At 43.6% G+C, this 17429-nt stretch overlaps 1 protein-coding gene across 2 annotated transcripts in view; it reads right to left on the bottom strand.

Moving 5' to 3' along the window:
* ppp2r3a (protein phosphatase 2, regulatory subunit B'', alpha) overlaps nucleotides 1–17052 on the bottom strand; it is a 73155-nt gene extending 56103 nt beyond the window's left edge. The window contains exons 1-2 of one of the 2 annotated variants that reach the window (XM_012837006.3): nucleotides 16685–17052; nucleotides 1770–1820 (exon numbers count right to left, since the gene is read on the bottom strand). The gene's annotated coding sequence lies outside the window, so the exon portion shown is untranslated. The remainder of the gene's footprint in view (nucleotides 1–1769; nucleotides 1821–16684) is intronic. The other variant, XM_012837007.3, reaches the window with a different exon arrangement.
* Nucleotides 17053–17429: the final 377 nt, after the last annotated feature.

The following is a 17429-nucleotide window of genomic DNA, read 5'->3' as shown; positions in this document are numbered from 1 at the left end:
CCGTGGGATAACGGGCCGAGGAGTTCCATGACAATCGTCATGGAGACAGCTGCAGGATGTAAAGCACCATGCCATGCATACAGGATCTTCCAGTAGGCATTCAAAGCCCTTAACTGAGCCATATAAACCTTGGACAAGAATATGCAGAAACACATTCACTCTCCGTAAAACGAGTGCGAGCTCCACCCTTCAAAGCTTCATCGCGTCCTCAGTGTCAATGGACAGAAATGTAATCTAATTCATCTAAATCTGGTTTGAGTTGTTAGAACAAATTTTGAATGAATTGATTATGAAACACAATTTCTTCGTAAGTCCATCCCTGGCACTTTGAAGACTCCAGCTCCTCCGCTCTAGCTGACTGTCTGTGTAGTAGCGCGGGCAGGAGGCTTCAAATGGTGCTGAAAACGTATTATTCACCTATAATATACACGTAATATATGACATGACGTGGCAGTAAATAGCCTACTAGCAACCTTAAAACAGGTTTAAAGCCAATTTCAAATGCACTCATAGGTTAACTTCCCTTCATTTCTGTTCGCCCAAACCACATTTAGCCGACACTGACAAATAACATTTATAGGACGTATCTAGTCTGGTAGTGCCATTGGTTTGATAACATTTATAGGACGTACCTAGTCTGGTAGTGCCATTGGTCTGATAGGACGTATCTAGTCTGGTAGTGCCAGTGGTATCGGTTATGCAAGATAACAAGATCTACATGTTTCTTATTTCAACGGTCATGCAAACTGCCTCAAAGGCTCACAGCAATTTCTGTTCTTCCAGACACATTTAGAGGAAAGTCATCTACAGAACGTGTTTAATCTGTACTGTTACATCGCATTGCTGACTTCTTGTGCAACGTGACTTTCATCTTGCCATGGTGTGCTCAAATTCAAGCCGAATCGAGGAGGCTGTTCTATCCTGGAGCAGCACTTGGTTCCTCCTCTGGGCAGCAATCTCATATTCTCCACATGAGCCAAGTGTGCATGGGACGGGGGGAAGGTAAAGAAGGCCTAGTACTGCTGGACAATCTGGACTGCCCCACTTTGACAGAGAGTTTATTGCAATTTTAGGGTTTGATAAATAGCCTCTCTGAAACTCAGCTCTGCTCATCACATCCTACCCCTTTGCAGGAGAAGATGGAAGCTGGGTTGGGCTTTTATGCAAGATGATGTTAGTAAGACGATGTTTTTTTTTTTCACATGTCTTTTTATTTCAGTGGAACATCTACAGACATGCCTGACTACTCTGTGGGCTTGCTGTTACATAAAAAGAGGTTTGGCTTATGGGGGATTTCAAAGATTTCAGATCATGTCTATTGGATTGTTTTCAATCAAAGTGGGATTATGAAACAGAGCACTTACTTAAAAGTCAATAGTAACACCTTCAATGCTGTTGTACAAAAAAATGTCGATGAATTATAGACAACTACAATTATGATAAACTCCAATTGCAGCACCATAAATAAAAAATAAAAATGTTTTTTTTATTCGCTTCATCAAGAGCTAGAATGTGTAAACAACAACCCTTCATCATTTAAAGATGCAGTCCGCAATTCAGTTCAGTTTCACAAAAGGTTGTTGATATTTGTGCTCAACAGGCAATCAAATTATACCCCTCCCTTTCTCTGCCCCTGAAGCGCTGCGTTGATTGGCTGGGATTATTTATGGCTCAGTCCGTGCCGCTGTGTTTGTTTCCCACTTACAGAGCCAGGACTGTTTACAAACACCAGGGTTTTTTTCTGGTTTGTCTGCTTGTTTTTTGCTTACCTAAGAAGTAATGTCAGACACCGCAGCACTACACCAGCATCTTAGCCATTCCTGTCAAAACACAGAAAAACATGTATCTTAATCTATCCTATCTTTATCTTAATAACAGGAATATTGTGAAGCATGTAGAAAATCAACACAAATAGACAGCATCCCCAGTCAGACTCAAAGCAGACACATCTGCTTTTTTGAGCAAAGAAATGCACTGCAAGAAGCTCTACAACACAATATGTCTGACAGATGGGGAAGTAACCCACTCAGGAGGCTATGTTTCCTACCTCCCAGATCTCTGTACTCCTGTGTGAGATGGACAGTGCAGTGTTTTCTTTTTGAAACTGGACCAAGCTGACCCACATTCAGGGGTTACATAAGGTTCCCTCTGTTGATGCATAAACCCCTATATCCACAAACAGTGCCACTCCTGGACTAGACCCCCACCATCTCAGCAATTTTGGCAAACAAATGCTTGCCTTCTAATTTAATTGGGTTTTCTGCATCTGCCCAAATGTAGAAAATGGCATCCATCACAGCGGTAGCAGAACCAAGGACAACTGTCAATAAAATTATTATCTCCAGAAACTGCTAATTAGGAGAGATAGGTTGATTACAGAAGAACTTTGAAGGTAAGTGTAAAGCTCCTGTAAGTTATTCAAACCATTCAATTTCTCTCAAAACACTACCCTGTGTTTCTGATTCAAGACAGCCAATTATATAATTGTACTTATGGTACAAGTGAAAATGGCAACTGCAAATAATTTAGTGGCTTCACAAAAATGCCAAGCAACCTTTCTCATTTTTGATGGCACATCTCTGAAGGGAAAAGGACACTTTTAAAATACACTAGAAGGTCCACTTTGAGCGCACAGATGTGGTGAGTGCTTGGCTGATTTATGATATATAGCTTTACACAGCTTGGCTAGGTTTGAGGATGCATACGTGGACAGCATATTGAGAGAGCACTGAGGCCTTAAAATCTGTCATTATGCTAAAAGAGATGGAGGACCCTGTCAGCACACAAACAAGTCAGCACTAGTGCGGAAAACAAATCATTTAGATGACTTACTACACACCAACGTCAAACTGCAAGCGAATGTTGACTGAGAAATACAATTATTACTTGTCTCTCTCTCTCTTTCTCTTTCCTCGACAAAGAGAGATGGCTGCCGGTGTCATCTCACTTCTGCATCTTATAAGACAAAACAGTTGACCTGCCATTGACCTTCTTGAAAAAAAACCTGTGACTTTCTGTAAGAATGTGCTTCACATTGACTGCAGTGATATAGGCTACAGACGTATGCACTCATGGTAAATATAGCAGAGGGCTTGCGTATCCTGAATTCTAAAAATGTAGCTGGGATGGTTAGGGAGGACCCTCTGACTGACGCAGAGCTGCTGCACAGATCGAATGTTGTAGGTGCTGAACTTCTGTGCGCTTAGTAATGATATGTTTTCCTTGGTCTTGCTTCAGATTTTGGAACCTCAGAGCCGTAATTTTTTTGGGGGGGGCCCTGAGATGCACGGTTTGTTTATCACGGACCACAAAGCAACCAAAACTTTTCTGAGGTTCAAAATCTTGGTTATCCACAACGTCAGAGTAGCAAACAAATGCGTCGTCTAGTTGTGAGGGCCAACTTCACTTCTCGCACACAATTCACTTTTCAACTTTTCAAGAGCTAAATAGTGTAAGGAAAGAACGGTCAAGTCCAAACTTGAAAAAATTTAAACTGGACACAATTTATCAGAATGCTTCAAAAGAGTGCCGTCAAAAAACTAAGGACACCCCACGCCCTCCAAGAACACTGTGTGCACTGCAGAGACTTAATTATTCTACCTTAGACTCAAACCTCTCCCTTTCTGTATTGAGAAATCCTTGATAGGATTTAGGATTGGGGATTTCCATTGGCATGGGGGTGATTCATGATGTCTGGTTATCCTACTGCTCTCTCTGTATGGAAAGCTTGTTTAATGCAACATTTGCTTTTGGAAATGAATGCTCAGGTATGGATGCTTCTGTGTTGGTGTAGATGAATGCAGATCACTGAGGATAGGGGGACTGTGCCATCAGGCCCACAACCTAACCCCATCAATTCATGATCCAACATGAGATAATGGCACTGCCCGTGGGCACACTTCCTGGGTACAACATATCCTCTAACTCTATTCAGACATTAATCGCTGTACAGTAGCACCCAGCCCACATCTCTTTCCCTGAGACATTCATTCAAAAATACTGGTCAAAGGGCACTCCCTATTCCACAGGAGAGCTCTTCCCACCCATTCATGGCAGAACCAGACCACTAATGAGAGTTGTTATTGGGCAGAGACTTTAAGTAGCCTGTGGCAATGGGGTGTGACTGCAAGTCAGGATCACTCATGCACAGTTGTTATCTTTGATCTGTGTGCCAATTTGTCTGCTAGGTACTGTAGTGACCTGAAACGGGAGGGTGTTGCTATAGACTGGCCATTAGTGAGTAATTATCTTGGTGTTACGAAATTCTCTCTCTCTCTCTCTATCTCTATCTCTATCTCTATCTCTATCTCTTTCTGTATCTCTCTCTATCATTGAGTTACTAGGAAGTATAAACCAATCTGACAACGTTATTTTGTAATTAACCATGTAAATAGCATCAGAAACATGTTTTCTGGACAGTTGCCAGGGAGCAACCAGCACTTCATGAAGTGTTTAGGCTTTCAACTTGACAATACCATAATTATGCAGGCTGTCTCTCTCACTTTAATTTGTCTGATTTATGAGTTTGTTACATGATCCTGACAGACAATTAAAAGTAAGCTACATGTATTTGCATTTCTGGGGCTAGCATCACTTTTCAATGGCTTGTGTCTCTTCCAAGATGTGTCCTGTCAACACAAAGCCAGTGATTAAACATATTAAGTACGGTAAGTCTGTGAATGTGTGCAGTCATGTCTTTCCGATGGAGTCTCACAGCTACAGTTCCCTGAGGGTAAGCCTTTATAGCAATGCTTGTACAAACAGTTCTGCCTTTAGGTCAATACCAGGCCCTTTTATTTTACTGACATCGCCCGAGTTATTGTTGAGGTGCTGTGTTGATTAAGAGAACAGCTTGGTAATCGATGTACCTAAGACTCTTTGTTTGATATGGGACATGGATCAATAGGAGTTAATATACTCCTGGGGAGATTTTCAAAGGGAACAATCAAAAATGACATGGCAGGTCATTTGCGAACTGAATTCCACACAGCACAAAGTCTTTGATTTTAAGTCTGGTGAATGTTTTTCATTTTAGAAAGAGCTTTCTCTGGGCATATCCCATCTGGTAGGGTTCTTCCAAAGTGCAATTAATGTGTTCATGTGGATCTGTGGATGTCCTCAAAGACAACTCTTTCAATTTCACCATCTTCAAAAGGAAATCCCTCAGAAAAACAATTACTGTATGAGCCAAAACTATACTTCATCACAATGTGCAGTCCACGGCAACTCTACAGATGGGCTGAAGAATTAGTCATGAGCGCAGTTCTCCCAGTGCAACACCATATCTGGAACACTAATAATGACTTACTCTACTTACTCTACTATGCTGTCACACACAAGGGAGGTTAACAGAGCCCCTCGGTCATCACACACTTACTCAGCCCATCATCAGATGAATGTTTCTTTTCACACATATTGTACCAACACACACCTACACACACGTTCACATTCCTTACACTCACAGCCCGTTAATGGTCAATTGGCTCTATAGATTCTATATCTTCAGAACCAGTGTTCTGACAGAGACAGAGAGAGAAAACAACCTACAGGAAGCAACACCTTAAGCTTTCCATATTACCACAGGTGCCCTTGGGCTGCCCTGTCCTGCAGGCACCTTGTTCACTTCCTACCCCATGAGCCATTAGCAGCCCTTGCTGTAGCCATGGCAACTACTTACAACACCACAGTGGGCAAAAACAGGTTTCCTACATTCTTTTTTTTTATTTATTCAGTGGTGTCAGACTGTCAGGTTATGAAGAACGAGTTTTATGTCGAGGCTAACACTTGAATTACCACACAGAGACTGTTACATCATCTAAAAACAGCATTGTACTCTTTGTGTGATGACTATGTGACTGTGCCAGCATTGACATGCTGAAACATTTCCCCCATCTTTTCTTTGAAACATTGTGTTCTCTACCAGGGCAGCACCTACAAACAGGGTGTTTTCCAAATGCAATTAAGGAGACGGCTGACTCAAGGCCTTTCCAACATTGCGTCTCCTCCCAGCATCTCCTTAAACCCATATACACACAGTCAGTGATCACCTCCTGAGGATCGCTTTAACTCTGTTTAGATGTTGAATGGTCTGAAGAATCGCTTTATGAGGGCCTTAGCTGTGATGGGTTTGTAAACCAACTCTTGGCTTCATTTTCAATGTTTACCCCTTTCAAAGCATCTAAAAGCATTTCAAAGCATTAAAAAAATTATTATCCACATTCAAATTCCCTCTCTGTCGCTCTCTCCCTCTAGTCTTTAAATTAAGCCATATCTTCTGATTAGCCTCCATATCCCCGGTGGCAAGCTGCACAAACATGGCAAACCCCTTGCCTCAGCAAAACTCAACAGAAACACAGAACTTCCTCGAAAATCAATATTCTTCATTTGTGCCAAAGTTCATTAATAGCACAGTGTATTGCAACGCTTCCACCAACCTCCAAAATTAACATAACCCATAACCAGGCTGCCGAAGGTTTCTGAGTCAAGTGGGGTGGAGGCCATGACAGGAAGCCATAGAGCTGGTCCGCTCTTGAGTCTCCTGCTGCTGAGATGACCGCAGTAGTTCTGCCCACTGCTGGTCAGCTACGGCCCAACGGTCACAACCCGCCGCTGCCCGGGCCTGTAAACACAACACTGAGGTTCCACACCTCCTTCCCCTCTCCAGAGAAAAATCACCCAGTGGGCACCGACTGCTGGTCGTTCAGCACTTCCTTGCTCTCGGAGACCTTAGATGTTTATAGACAAATGCTTTCAGGGCTTTATTTGGCTGAGTTAATGGAACAGGATAAAAGCTGTTTTTCGCTTTTTGTGCCCTGTTTACAACCACCCCAGGGTCTCATCAAAATGTACTATCTCATGTCTGTCTGTCTCTCTCTCTCTCTCTACAGAGAGGGTATTAAGGGACAAAATGAGCATAGTTTCCCACTGTAAAAGGATGAGTGTGTGTGTGTGTGTGTGTGTGCGTGTGCGTGTGCGTGTGCGTGCGTGCGTGCGTGCGTGCGTGCGTGCGTGTGTGTGTGTAGGGGGTCTTAAAACCCCCACAGCAGCACAGCTGTTCGAGCTGACTAAACAACAACACATTCATCTTTGCCAGTTTCCACAAAATACTTTCCATTTAAATCTAGAAACAGTATGGACGAGCCAGGGGGTGAGACTGGGCGGAGAAGCAGTTTAACAGACGGGATGAAAGTCTAGAAAGAACAGGTCATCAGAGAATGACAGAGGAAGAAAGAAAGTTGTCCCTGCCCATGACTGAGTCATACCTGGATGGCAAAACTCGTCTTAGGATAGTGTTGCAGTTCTGGGTTCAGTCCTCACCTCTTCTATACTCCAACCCCATGCCTGATGAGCTTCTCATGACTGACTCTGCATCAGCTCTGCTGCTGCTCTCTGATGATTCATAAGCACTAGCTTAGGTCATACTTTAAAATGGGCTGCAGCAGTGCCATTCCCATGTGCTAAAGCGTTCAGGCACAGCTCATCTAGCTGTCATTGTGTTCAGCTCATCTAGCTCTCATTGTGTTCAACTGCAGCAGCGGCGCTCCAAAAGCAAACAAACAAGGAAGCAGGCCGGTCACTGTTTTCTATTGATATTCAATATGTGAACAGATTAAAATGGCCTCTCTAGGTTTGTAACAAACCTTCCAAAGAAAACACACTAAATTCACTACACAATTTTGTATGGCTTAAATTAATTTCCCTGCAGACATCTTTGTCTCTGTATGCTTTAATACGCTAGAATACATAATACGATTTCAAAACTTTGGTTGAGCTTATTCAAATAAGTTAGAGGGTAGAGAGAGGGGGTGAGGAATGAATCCTTAACCACATTTCTAAACATTGCTTCAGCAAGCAAGCAAGAAAGCAAGCGCTCTCTTTTCAAAATGCCTGCACGTTTGATTAATTTTCATTGTACACAGGCATACGCTTGCTCCATCGTAAAGCCCATTTAACTGCAACTTAAAATAAAGCCTATGAATTATTCTCCCATTCATGTGTTGTAGCCGTGCCAATAAGTGAAGCATGTTCCAGCAGCCACACAATGGCTTTGTTCCTTTCGGGATGCTATTTTTTTCTCGTTCTCTGCCTCTCTCCCTCACCCCTTCCTTTATAATTTTCCTCTGGAACACTTGGCAGCCCTGCTGGCACTGGGAGAATGTCTCAGGCCACTCTGTGGCGGAGCGCGGCGCACAAAGGAGACCAGTGTTGGAAGGGGAAAGGAGGAGGACAACAACTGGCCACTCAGCGGACAGCCATTTACTCATGGAGACGCATTCCACAGGCTGCGGGGCCCAAGCCATGACATTCAGATTGACTCCGGAGAGGAGGGGGGAGGGAAGAACTGGGGGCGGCTGGCGGGGGTGGTTTGTGACTTGTGCCTTGTTGTGGCTAAGGAACCTCAGTCAATGGATTTAGCTTCAGATTAGTCGCTCAGGAGTCGCGGGTGTCTCCTCATACTTGCATCATGCTCTGGCTTAAAAGAGGTAGTTCTACCAGTAACGTCCTATACTATGCTTATGCCAGGTGCTCATTGTTAGCGCCGTATAGGAGCAATTGCATTTTATTCACATTTCGTTTACTTTCAGTGATCTCACACAACAGGAGACTGGATACATTTCCGCCGTGGTCTTACTGAATGTTTGTTACATTCTTGCATGTTAATTAGACATGAATTTTGCATTTCAGAAGTTTCAGTGCATTCATGTTCTGTACTTCGGAGGGGGTGGATAATTTATTCCACGATTGTGAGATAAATCAGACCTGGCAGTCCCAAGGGACAGACCACCCACACTAGAGACTCGATCGACAGCTGGATTTAGGATGTGTCAAGAGCAATTAGCCAGAAAATCGGGATCAACCAATTCCTATGAAAAAGCAAAGACACTGGGCCACAGTGGTGCCTATTGTTACAACATAACTGAGGCAGATGTGGAAGAGCACTGGTGATAGGAAAATACATGCTTTAGCTTACGTCATCCAAGAAATATCCACCGTGTTTTGAACTGGTGCAACGCCGCTGCTTTGCCAGAGATTTCAGCTCTGCCTGTCATCTTACAGTAAGCCATCATCAAGGGCTCCGAAGTGATTGCATGCGTAGAGACACAGTTTAGCATGGCAAGAAGTACCAACCAACAGCATCCACTGAGATCTGATAAAATAGCAGCCTGGTAGAGCAATACCCTTACAGAATTAGACAAAACAACACCCTGATGACAAGAACTGTGTTTGCACGGCAGCAAGACACTAGACACGTAGACAGGCTGGACGAATGCTTATTATTTCTAAATAAGGGTTGCATCTGTGAGACTATGCTCAAGAGTTGTTGTATGTGACAGGGTGTAAAGTCCACTGTGAGGGACTGCTTATCATGATGATGTGGCACCTCAGTCTGACACAGCTGGAACAAGTGCTGGCAGCCGAACCCACGTTTGTGGTGTTGCGGTATAGGTGCAGTGCATGAGTCACACCGAAGTCCAGACACACTTTATGACCTTGCAATGTGTGGTTTACGCTCTCTTTTGCCCTCTGGTCGAGTGTGTGTGTGTGTATATGTGTATATGTGTATATGTGTGTGTGTGTGAATGTATATGTGCGTGTGCGTGTGCGTGTGTGTACGTGTGCGTGAGCGGGCGTGTGTGTACGTGCGTGCGTGTGTGAAAATCAGAGACTGACAGGGAGGAACAGAGAAATGATGTTTGGAAAATAACATCAAGCACTCAGACACAACAGTGGCACTTTGTCAGCCAATGGGACAATGGGAATTATATTAAATTGCTTTTCACTTGCTTTAAATGAAACCAGAACAACTAAGCAATAAGACATACTGAATCACAGAATTGAGAAAGCAATTGCTTTTGTAACCAGCAGCCCATCAGTGGGTTCAATAGTTATTTACATAACAATCAGAAGATTCAATCTTATATGATACAGTCAACCACCGCATCCTTCTGTCCATACTGTCAAGTATGGGCATTTCTGGCAATGCGCACTCCTGGTTTGAATCCTACCTCACTGGGCGCTCGTTCAAAGTGTCTTGGCAAGGTCAGCTGTCTGTACCTCACCTCCTCACCACTGGGGTGCCCCAAGGCTCGGTGATGGGACCACTTCTCTTTGCCATTTACACCACCTCGTTGGGCCCTATCATCCGCTCGCATGGGTTTTCCTATCACTGTTATGCCGATGATACTCAACTGTTGCTGTCTTTCCCTCCTGAGGACCCCAACGATCTCGGCGCGGATCTCAGACTGTCTTGCTGATATATCCACATGGATGAAAAATCACCACCTTCAGCTGAACCTGGCCAAAACGGAGCTGATGGTCTTCCCAGCCAAACAGGTCATCCACCATAACATCAATATCAATATTGACTCTTTATCTCTTGTTCCATTCAAAACAGCAAGAAACCTGGGGGTCATTATTGATGACCAACTGACCTTCACGGCCCACATCGCCTCTGTCTCCAGGTCGTGCCGCTTTGCGCTATACAACATCCGCAAAATCAGGCCGTACCTAACCCAGTATGCCACCCAGCTGCTGGTGCAAACCTTGATGAGTTCCCGCCTTGACTACTGCAACGCCCTCCTAACGGGCCTGCCGGCTTGCGTGGTGAAACCATTACAGATGATCCAGAACGCGGCGGCGCGCCTGGTGTTCAACCAACCGAAAAGGGCACACGTCACCCCGCTACTCATTGAGCTCCACTGGCTGCCGGTAGCTGCTCGCATTAAGTTCAAGTCACTTATGCTTGCCTACAGAGTGCTTGCTGGTTCTGCTCCCACCTACCTAAATGCTCTTGTAAGGGCAAATGTCACACCCAGGACACTGCGCTCGTCTAGTGAGCGTCGTTTGGCACTGCCGTCTGTGCAAGCACGGCAATCCAAACTATTCTCAATTGTAGTCCCACGTTGGTGGAACGAACTGCCTAGTACTACCAGAGCAGGGGCGTCCCTCTCTACCTTCAAGAAGCTTTTGAAGACCCAACTCTTCAGAGAGCACCTCCCTTCCTAACTGGCACCTTGACTAGCGCTTAACTTGCACTTCAGCAGTTACATTCCTGCACTTCTTTTTCCTTTCTAGGTCGTTTTTCTAATTCTTATGTAAAGTAGTATTTATTGTTACACCATGTTCTTTATTGCTCTTAGCTTGACTGTTCTCTCCATTGTACGTCGCTTTGGACAAAAGCGTCTGCTAAATGACTAAAGGTAAATGTAAATGTAAAATGTATATGATGGGTTGAAATGTGATACTTAAATATGGTAAGGGATCATGATAGTCTGCTGGATATATTACCCCCCCCTGTTCTTCCTGCTACTGCTACTAAGAGGGATTTGGGTATTTGACTGTAAAGTGCATTTCTGATTTGAAGCCAAAAGGGGAACTTGAGGACAACATTATTCTGCAATGTGCAAACAGAACTAAACCAACAAAGTCTTGTCAACTTAAGGCCTTGAGGTCTTCCCTTAACAGCACACAAGATGAAGGAATGCTTTGCAAGGTAATGATTGAACCTGCTTGCTGTAGAAACATCCTTCAGAGGTTCAGTGTGCAGTAGCTCTAGCTATTGGTATTCAGTTTCTCTGATCTCATTTAGATCATAATTTGAGCAGAGAGATTTCTACAGCACAGAACAGCAGATAGATTTCTACTAGTAGCTCCATGCGACAAGGCTTAGAACAGAATAAATACAGTTACTATGGCGATGCCTGGGTTTTTTCGATATGTTATTGAAGCTGCTTTCCTCTGCATTCTTTTTCTTACCTGCACCACCCATGCTCTGAATAACCACCACTGCATCTGTCTGTGTGCAGGCTCTTTCCAAACCAGATCTGATAGCCAGGAGGAAACTCCAACATGAATGAGTTATGAAAGAGAGTAACCGCAGCATACGGACCTGCACATTCCTCCCAAGGCAAAGCAGCTGAGCCAGAACAACCTCATACTGAAGGATAGAGTATTTCCTATTTAACAAATTCATCTCCAGACCACATCCTCTCAATGGTAACAACACTGTCAAACAAGGACAACATGAACCTGTTCACTGAAAGAAAGGCAGGTGAAGCGTAGGTGTAATTTGCCCCCAAGCCTTGTAATCCGAGGGGCTGGTTGTGAACCTCAGGTACAGCAGAGTGGGCTAGTATTTGGCCGAGGGCTTTACTACAGGACTAATTGGCCACAGACCGACGGTGGAGCTAATGGACACACTTTCATTGCCTAAGGCAGTCCTTCTCCTCCCCTCCACTGCATGTGGGTGAAGCCGTGGACGGGCTCCAAATTAAACAGTCGTCTCTCCAGCCGAGCAAGAGACTTTCCTTTTTGTATTTGCCTGGCACCACATGCATCTGTATAAAGACGGAGAGGTCTATAAAGGGCTGAGAAAAAAAAACAGCACTGCTTGGAACACTCTGCCAAAAATGCAACCCCCCCAACCACACCTACTTCAGCATACCTTATTTGATTCCTAACTCTAAAACCATGGCTCGGCATGGAATATGTGAGCCATTCTTGCCTATGGGAATGTACGTTTAAAATGCCTTTTAAAACCTTTTACGTTTTGGTTTGATTCTACCACCCAAGTGCAACAAGGTTTTAACATCTGTGTCACACAAGCTAGCTGCAATACAAATTCTTCCTGTTGCTGACTAGTTCACTGTGTAAAATTCCCCTGCACTGACACTGCCATTTTATAAGAACACGAAATGAGTTCTCCATTCTGATGAAGAAAAAACAAAACAAATCCGAATGAGCGGAGAAAGCATCATCATGTTTTTCAAGCACTCGCCTGAGGGCCTAATTCAGCAATATCCACTGTTTACTTCCCTATGTGCAGTGGCAGGGTGGGCAGCTTCTTCCACGTAAATCGAGGCTTTTACTGGAACCTCCTCAGGCTAAAATCATAAACATCCGAGCACCTCAGCGAGTCTTTGAGTCATGATGCAACCATCAGCCTCTGTCTGATGACCTGGTCCCCATTATGCATTCACTAATAACGGAACCACTGAGAATTATGGGGGGGGGAAACGACACTGAATCACTCAATGTACCTCTCTCCCTTACCCCTAGCGATTTAGTCCTCCAATGAGACGATTCCTCAGCTAGTATCAACACAACTCAACATTGAAATAAAACCTGTCTATTAAAATAATGTGTAGACTTTACAGTCAGGGAGCGCTACCATGCCAGCAAATATCTCAGGCTTGAAAAAGAGTTTTCAATGACTGCATTGGAAGGGCTTCAGTGCTCATATTATTGCTAGTTTGCCCAGTACTGTTACTCACTCACTGACATTTGGGTATGACTTTAGAGAAGGAAGAAATAAAATGTGTTTCTTATCAAACCAACGCACAAGCCCATCTAAACCTCAATTACCAACAACAGCAACAGAACGAGAAATGCAGACACAAGACCTCGACTGGGGGCGCTTGAAAGCTGAGACAGAATCTGGCTATGCTTCCAGGGGGTTTCTCCTCGCGCTGAACAAGTGCTAGCCAGCCGAAAGCGTTCCGCAGCATGTGGCCTAGTTGGACAGGCCAGTCAGACTGCGAGGGTCTGGAGGTTGTAGCTGCCAGTGGCACTCAGTATCCTGTCCAGGTGCGTAAGAAGTGTGTGTGTGTGTGTGTGTGTGTGTGTGTGTGTGTGTGTATGTGTGTGTGTCTGTGTGTGTCTGTGTGTGTGTGTGTGTGTGTATGTGTGTGCGTGTGTGTGTGTGTGTGTGTGTGTGTGTGTGTGTGCATGTGTGTGTGTGTCTGTGTGTGTGTGTGTGTGTGTGTGTGTGTGTGTGTTTGACTGATTGCATGACAGACACATTTCCGGTCATCTGCTCACGTATGTTTCCAGGCAACAAAAAATAACAAAAACATGTATAAATCCACCAAGCATTACAGTTTTTTACAACTTCTCACACACACGCTCTTAACTCCTCATATCTCCAGCAAAATTAAACACTGAATTTCAAAACTCAACAATCCCTTTTCAAAATCTAGTCTTTGCATTAAATCGCAAACATAGCTATTAATGAGGTTAGACTTTTTCAATCTCTAACAACACACTAGTGGGATAAATCTAAAACACTTCTATCTATGTTAGGCTTATGCTTTTTGCAGTTATTGTGTTACAGTGCACTTCATAGAGTAATGACAAAACCAGTTACAATAGACTGAATATATCAACACACAAATAAAGTACTTCAAGTACTTCATCATTTCTCTTCAGTTTTTCAAAAACACTGTGGACCGAGGTGTTGCACATAGACAGAGCATCTTTTGCATTTTCATTGCTAGAATGAAAGATGCAAAACACTTTGCTTAAAAAGAAAAACAAAACTGAAATATATTTACGTAATCAACACATAATGCAAGGCCATTTAGGTAGGGTGCTAAGGGTTGTAACAGAAATAAAGGGTTTTAGAGTGCATTGCCAAAACAGTATTTCAAAGTGTTCCGTAAGAAAACACATCATACATAATATTTTGTAGTATGGAAGTATAAAACCCTGACCCTTTGTACATGCAACACATCAACGTCAAAACCAATGTCTTCCTTTGGAACTGTCTTGCATTTTGAAGAGCAGTGTCTCAAAAAGGCACACGAATGTTCAATGTATGGTTGTTGGGTCTTAGAAAGTGAACAATGTGTGTTATGTTTTGCAAAAAGTGTTTCATGAAATTGAAAACTGAGTGAAAGGTTGAGAATTAGCGTATAGTTGTGCTAATTTGGTGTCAGGTTTTGCTCTCGGAGTGACAGGTTTCAGAAATCATGTGACATGTAAAGGTTTTGTGTGTAAGCAGTGTTTTGCTCTGTTGAATTGTCATGAAATGGAAAACTTGTCCCTTTACAGGCATTTCAGTGTATTTTGCACAGAAGACCCTTTGTAGCATTACATCACAGAAAATCTCAGTGACTGGTTCTAACTACTCTTTAAACTTGCCTCAACACAAAAGGCAGACATAAACAAAACAAAAAGCACGTACTGCTAACTTAATGCCACTGCAAAAAAAATACAAGGCTGACTTTACAATTACTAAGACCAAAAAGGAAGGAAGTTGCTTCATAGCTGCTTCAAGTCAGGTCCTTAAAATGTGTGAGTGTGCAACAGATTTTCAGGAGATACATCATGTGCATGTTCCCCTTTTAAAACTCCCTTTTTTTAGATCAAATCCTGTTATTTACCCAGCGGAGCAGCAGTGGAGCGCTGCTTGACAATGCAAAAAACACATAAAAGTTATTGTGGGGCATTGAATGCATCCACTCACATGCAATCACCAGAATGCAGTGCCACTGACATAGTTTTACTGTTGGGAGCAGGAAACAGACCCAGCGTGAGTCACCCCTGGGAAGCCACGCACGGCGCACATAGGGCCGGCCAGCGCTGGAAGAGTTGCCTCCTGGTTCTGTTTAATGAGCTCCAGTAGCTGCGGCTCAATGGGGAAACACTTCTCCCTTTGCAGTCACTCACAGCTGACCACAGGCCCGCAGAGAGGCACCCTCCATAAGGGCAGACTCCAGGCAAAGAGTGTGTGTGTGTGTGTGTGTGTGTGTGTGCCAAATTCAATGCAGCTATCAGTAGGCACAGATCCATCCAGGTGGCAAATCACATGTGCAAAATGCCTGCTTTGTGAGGGTGCCGTTGAGATCATTTGATGATGGTGCAGGCACCAAGAACAAACAAACAGAGAATCTTTTTGGGGAAGGGTGGATGTGTGTGTGCAATTGACCTGCACTTATCAATTGCTCCAGAGAGGGATCATTAGCTCCAGTGGTTCCGGTTCTATTTTAGGGTAATTGCAGAGGAAGTGATTGTGTGACTAACCAGCCTTTCAGAATCTGTCAACTTATCAGAGAAGAGAAAAAGAACAGAGCTCATCACAAGCCTCCACATGGGGAAGAGACACATGCATTTACTGCCAGCAGGATGCCCAATTACACTTGTGGATGATAGACCCCACTGGTATATTTATAAAGGCAGCATGACAGAGACCCTGTCCTCTTGGCATGCTCAATATATAGGGGGTGTGCTGCTGCCAGTGGAGAGGATGCAGATAAGGCTCCCTAGACATTTGACAGCTATTCATTATCCTTTGATGTGCTCAGCATCTTGTTTAAGTGGACCACAGAAGTTCAGACGAAACAAACCAACAAACTCTCATTGTGGAAGTGCCAGACAAAACAATTTTGAACGACATTTTTTAAATGAAGGATTTTTTTTCTGAAAAGGAAGCAAAAGTAACATTGTCCGGAATACTATATCCTACTAGTCCTGTTCATATTGCTACATAACAAGTCTCCCTTATTTAAAAAAAATAATTAAAAAAACCTACGAATCACTTTCGGTCATGAAACTTAGCTTACTCCAACCTCCAAACCACGACGCTCTCTTAGAAAGTGTCTGGTTCACTCATATGTAGGCTACGATTCAGCCGTCTTTAGGTTAAAACTCTGAAGTGCAGGTATGAGGTGCCGAAACCCTCAAAATAATCTACCCAGTTTCTTATCTTTAACTCTGAATTCAATTATTTGATCATGATATGATCGTTAAATGATTCATATAAGAAAAATAGCCTGATAACACGAACGAGCCAACGAAGAAGTTTCCCCGAATTTTCAATCACCATTCACTGCCTGCAACATAGGCTACCAGCGTGAAGAGTTAAAAAGATTCGATGTATGGCTGAGACGGAAACACTGCTTACCTTGTTTTCAAGTCAGAATTTTTTCTCTGATGACCATGTCGCGCTGACGGATATCCAGGGTAAATGTTTAAACTTCCCCAGACTGTCAATGTCAAAGGCGAGACCGTTTCGATGTGTTTTCGTGAGCTAGGGCGCAACGCCTCTCAATCGTGAGAACGCTGCCCTGCGTTGCGCACCGCTGACAGCCGGAGGAGAATATGAGGAGTGAACCGGCGCCTAGAGGGGAGTTACTGACAGCCAAATCGGGGCGGGAATTTCTAAAGAGTGACATTTGGAGCTGTTCTGTATCACAACACGGACTCTGAACGAGAATCTCGATTACATCCAGTAGGCTGCCGTAATGGGTTGGCAGTTATCTGAGAAAACAGCGTTAAGATCGTAACATTACATTTCGTGTAGCCTAGAGGATTTATTGTACACTGCGCTGATATGGTTTCATTAAAGTGTATTTTTATATTCAGTATGAAGCTAACAAATCCTTGTCTGTGTTTCTATAGAAACCACTAACATTCACTGCATTCGTGATTCATTTGAAAAAGGTCATGCTTCATGGAGTTTCACATTATTATCTACCCCTTAGGCTACTGCACATTGTTTGGTTGCTGTAAAAAGGCTCCTTAACCTGTAACACAAACAACCAGGAGTTTATCTCTGTTGGCTTCATAGCTGGTTTGACTTTGTCACCGAAAACAAGGTAAGCCCCTCAATGTGATAGGTTACACAACTCACTTTCATCATGCTGTCA

The sequence above is a fragment of the Clupea harengus genome, chromosome 22 (assembly GCF_900700415.2).
Source record: "Clupea harengus chromosome 22, Ch_v2.0.2, whole genome shotgun sequence".
Classification (NCBI taxonomy): domain Eukaryota; kingdom Metazoa; phylum Chordata; class Actinopteri; order Clupeiformes; family Clupeidae; genus Clupea; species Clupea harengus.
The sequence above is the reverse complement of the archived record's forward strand: the minus strand, read 5'-3'. Positions and strand labels throughout refer to the sequence as shown.